The sequence below is a fragment of the Hyalella azteca genome, unplaced genomic scaffold (genome assembly GCF_000764305.2).
Source record: "Hyalella azteca isolate HAZT.00-mixed unplaced genomic scaffold, Hazt_2.0.2 contig9883, whole genome shotgun sequence".
NCBI classification, from domain to species: domain Eukaryota; kingdom Metazoa; phylum Arthropoda; class Malacostraca; order Amphipoda; family Hyalellidae; genus Hyalella; species Hyalella azteca.
This window is the reverse complement of record NW_025939939.1, coordinates 39,894-44,408: the sequence shown is the minus strand read 5'-3', so window position 1 is coordinate 44,408 and position 4,515 is coordinate 39,894. Positions and strand designations below refer to the sequence as shown.

General features: G+C 40.5%; 1 long non-coding RNA gene across 1 annotated transcript; it reads right to left on the bottom strand.

Annotated features, from left to right (window-relative positions):
- Positions 1–399: 399 nt before the first annotated feature.
- On the bottom strand, positions 400–2,172 carry LOC108671439. The gene is made up of 4 exons (XR_001930809.1): positions 2,129–2,172; positions 1,373–1,504; positions 946–1,067; positions 400–458 (listed from the first exon to the last, which is right to left on the bottom strand). It is a non-coding gene; the product is annotated as an uncharacterized LOC108671439 (long non-coding RNA).
- Positions 2,173–4,515: the final 2,343 nt, after the last annotated feature.

The following is a 4,515-nucleotide window of genomic DNA, read 5'->3' as shown; positions in this document are numbered from 1 at the left end:
GACGAAAAACTTCATAGCCCGCGCACCATATTGCGCATGGCGCCACCTTCCTAGGACTAATGGCCGCCACGTGGCGCGCAATTCAAATAAGTAAGTTCCCGCGCCGCACCCTGTATAATATCAAAGTCAATCAATATTGATTAATATTACAACAGTTTGGATACATTTTTTTAAAATTAATCTTGGTTGGAACGGTGATAAAAAAATTGATGCGAGACGATTGGAAATGATGAATATAAAAAATGAAAACAAATCATAATGATCTACGAATAATTTACATAGGGTTTATCACTTAAACTGGTCTAAACTTGTGCCGAGGCATTTATCAAAATAATTTGATTCGGGCTCTGCGATTTGACAATAGGATTTAAATTGAGAGTTCGATGAGGTCGTTGACTTACCCGACCTCCTTGCATGTAGCGAACTCCTATAGCTCTGTTTTTGTTGTTAAACAGAATCTGAAAATAAAGAAAAACTCAGTCATATAATTTTTTAAAGTTATGTTTCCTAAACTCATTATTATGAGACTTTTAAAACAAAGATGCACATGAATAAATTCAAATATTTCTATTAAGGTTATGCTAATTCGTAATTGTCATCATGGAGACATTATCTGAATTTAAAAAAATTGTTCTTTTGATAGCTTATATTATGATGAGACATTTAACAAAATTATTCTTTGATAGCATCGACTCCCTACACCAGTTAGTTCTATTTCGATGTGACAAAACAAACCGAAAGGTAACTTCTTCTACCTATATTTCGGTAAATTGTAAAGTTTGGTTTAGATGCTTTTGCGCTTTCTCCCTTTTTTATATCAACAAAAAATTAATTTAGCTATAATGTGAGTACTACTGGGTGACTTAGAGTTGACTTAGTCTATGTGAGTACTACTGGAGGATCAGTTCTACTCCGTCAGCGTAGTTTTTTTCTGACAGTTTGTACCCTTATAACTTGCGAATCGGTCTGCAGGGAGAGATTTGGTCTGCTCAGGGTGGGCTTGAGATAGGCATCTGCAGCTGAGTGGCGTTCACCTTTCTTTGTGGTATAATCCGGCAGGAAGTATCCTGCATGGAAACATGACCTGTATTTCATTGAAACTCAAACTTGAACTACCATGAATATTCCATCTCGTAGCATTAATAAAAAAAGCGTTTTACTTTGCCCAAAATTAAAATTTTTACTGAAATAAATTTGCACTAAATTAACAGATTCGTACCAAAATGCCACAATAAGAAATTTCATTTATAATTTGAATACATTGTGTGCATCCAAAGATTACTCTATTAATATCAGTGCAAAAATAATATCACATAAAATTACCAATAAAGTGCAATAGGTTCATTGCGATGATTTTTCGCACAATACATACCAATTGTCTTTTTAGCGTTGGGGTCAATTTTTTTAAAACCCATTTCCCTGGCTGCCGCGAAGACATACTTGGAAAGGTCGAACCAATTCGAGTTGGAGACCGAGAGTGGTCCTCCCAAACCATGATACGGCACTGAAAAGTTAAATGAAGTCAAATTCAATCAAATAATGAATATTTTAGAATGTTTAATACTAATTAGAGTGTAGCCTGTACGAAATGACCACATAAGGATGCAGGATTATTGAGCACAAAAAAATTACTGACAGATTATTATATTGCTTTCAGGATAATTCAGGATGACATAAATTTTTTAAATATACCAGGATAACATAAATTTGGAAAATATTCCATTGCACCTTGAATAGCCTTTTTCGCCCAAGCTGGAGAAGGTGTTTTGTGGTAATTTCATTGAATTTTTCGCAACTGTACGCGAACCAAATCGAAATTTGTGTTATTTTTAGAACCGCCACATGCATCGCGAGTAAGAGGTGATTTAAAATATTTGTGACCTACTATGTTCATTGCTAAAGGAAAATTCTGTTCCGCAAATTAGAATGACACACATCTGCTGATTTACAAAAAATTGCTGTTGTACCCTATGTGGCAAATCTATCCCATTTCTGAGCCAGAAGCTGCTAAGCGTGCCGTGTAATGTACTCTGCACACTGGCTTACTACAACATTAATTTAACTTTTCGTATAGTTATCTGAGGATAAATCTGTGTGATGAATTGTTATAAATAGAAAATAAACTCACAGTCTTCAGCAGAGAGTTTTCCTTCATAGTTCTCGGCTTTCTTGTTTTGGGAGAAGCGGCCAATCTGCCGTTGCGCGCTCATAATCGCCCTCCACGCCGATAAACAACGGCGCCACGGCCTTAAATTTTAACTGGGTTGGGCACCTGGTGCTACGCTTGTTTTCAGGTCGGTACCTTGGGCACTCACGTCGCATGTGGTCACTATTGCCGCAGATGAGGCAGGCCCCACCCGCAAACCAACAATCTTCTGTTAAGTGCGCTTTCACGCACCAATCACAAAACCTACGGCAATTGGAAGTCTTGCCACTGCCCCTGGAATGCAGGTTGTCCGCTCTCTGCTTTTGTGGAGAGTATACTTGCGACTCTGAGATAGTGTTCTGGGGCCATACTTTCAAAATTCGCTCAGTGAACGTAAGTACTTACGCTCTATTGTCTTGTCTATGATTGGTGGATTTTGCTTGAAAAGCCGTCAATGATTGGCTGATGAACTTACAATCGCTTAACTTTTTTTGAAAGTATGGGCCCTGGAACTGGCATGCAGAAGACAACCCAGGCCCATGTAGTGGACCACGAGAAAATGGGTGCACTAAATTCATAAAAATATCAGTTGCATCAACTTTAACATGATTAAGTTAGTGATGCATATCAAATAGTGAGCAGTCTACTATAATGTCAACACTGAAATTGACACATACTTTTGCTTTAATTTCATACTTTGATTTCACATGACATTGCATCTCAGGACCGAGGGGTTTGCAGGACCCCTAGTAGGAAAATCCTACTTCCTTGCAGTATCACTCAAATGGGCTTCCCACAACACCATAGCACAGCACACCTCTCCATGTTCCCCCGNCTGTCTTTGTACGTTCTTCATGTTGCTCCACGCTATCTGTCCAAGAACTTATCTCCCTATGAAGTAGTGGGCCGTTATGTACTGTTAATGGTATAGTTGGCACTGGTGCTCCATCCCAACTTTTGAGAGAAACCATTCTGGGCAGAGTGTTCATTATTTCCTGGGACGTATGACTAGAGAATCCAGAAAAACTATCACTTGATGCACCAGAGGTGAACAAGGAATTTGACAGGAGAGATTCTGACATAGCTTGGGGTGGAATAGACTGGCCCTCCTCATCTGAGCTATCATCCCAACCTGAACACAGATATGGTGGCGACTCTTTCCATCGCAACAACTGATTGTAATGTGCACGGCTGGTCTGGCCACTTTTTAAGTGACGAATTCTGAAGGTGACCTTATTGGGGTTCACTTCATATACCCGAAATGGCCCCTCATATCGAGGCTGGAACTTATTAGTTGCACAGTTCCCCAACAAGGGGATTTTTTTCTCCACAAGATCACCCACAGCAAATGGGGTAAATTTATCATTCCCTGCCTTCCACACTGCCAGCTTAGGCATTGATATTACTGGTTCATCAAGCACTCTATGAGTGTTTGTTAACAGGTACTCAGCAGGGGACATGCCAATTTCTGCATGTTTTGTGTTATTGTACACCATTACTATTTTACAGAGCTCTTTATCCCAGGTGGCTGATGACTGAACTAAATTCCTCAACAGCTCCGCTATGGTGCGATTGGTTCTTTCCAGACAGCCATTACTTGAAGGGCTATATGACGTAGAAAATATATGTTTAATGCCCAATCTATCAAGGAACTGACAAAAGGCGTCACTCCTGAACTCTGGTCCGTTATCCGTCAGAATTCGATCTGGTACTCGAAGGAGTGCTGGACGAATACGCGTTTTAAAGGCATTTGTAACTGTGGCAGCTGTTTTATTCAACAGATGAGACACACTAAGCCACTTTGAGAAATGGTCTACAGCCACAAGGCAACCAATATTGCCTGACAAGGTAAGTGGGAACTGTATGTATCAGATCTAGAGCTAACAGATCAAAAGGGTGATGAGCTAGAATCTTCAACATCGGTGTAGAGCTGATGTTGAGCTGATACCTTGTACAGTTGACAATGTTTACAGGTGGTGCATTCGTCGGACACAACCTGAACCAATCGAGAGTGCCATACATTCCTCCGCAGCAAACTCAACAGCTTCTCACCTCCCAAATGTGCCATGTTGTCATGGGTTGTTACTGCAAGAGCTGCGAGCATGCCAGGTGGCACCACACAGCTAATTAGGTCTGAGTGATAGAGCAATATGCCCTCCTGCATAAAGAGCCTTTGAGCTGCACTTCGAAATTCCTTCAGCTCAGCTGGCCACTGAGCAGGAGGTAGTTCACTTTCCAGATTATTGGCCAATAACAACATGACTGTGTCTTGTTGAGCCTCCGCAATACATCCTGGGTATCTTTTGGCAATAGGAGGAAGCACAACACCCTCATCCTTTATGCATGGTCTCGACTCTATCAACAGGATG